Below are 455 nucleotides of genomic sequence, written 5' to 3' on the forward strand. Positions count from 1 at the left end.
AAAGAGAAACTCTCTGTGGGATGGGTCTGAGTAGCATTCCTGGTGCTGGATGTCTGGCTGTATTCACAGTGTATTGGGTTTGGGGGTTGTTTTTTTGGATAATGTCCTTCAAAAACAATGACTTCATATCCAAAATCTGATATAATGGTGATTTTTCATAAAATCAAAAAACCTTTTTTTTTTCCCCTGAGCAATTTCTAATACAACAGTCAAGTAAAATCTGCTGTGCACAGACCATGTAGAAAAGTATAGAAATGAATCCTGCAGAATTCCTTAGAGGATTTGCTTAGCTTTCCTTTCCTAATCAAACTCTTTTTCAATTGTAGTAAATATTTTAATCAAATATTTATTTTATAGGCAAGTTTTGCCACACTTTAAAAAGTATACAAAGTCAAGTTGATAGAGCTTTGTGCCCTGCTTCATTTGCACTAACACTTATTTGGACTCCTCAGGCC

Source organism: Geospiza fortis, unplaced genomic scaffold (genome assembly GCF_000277835.1).
Source record: "Geospiza fortis unplaced genomic scaffold, GeoFor_1.0 scaffold333, whole genome shotgun sequence".
Lineage (NCBI taxonomy): Eukaryota > Metazoa > Chordata > Aves > Passeriformes > Thraupidae > Geospiza > Geospiza fortis.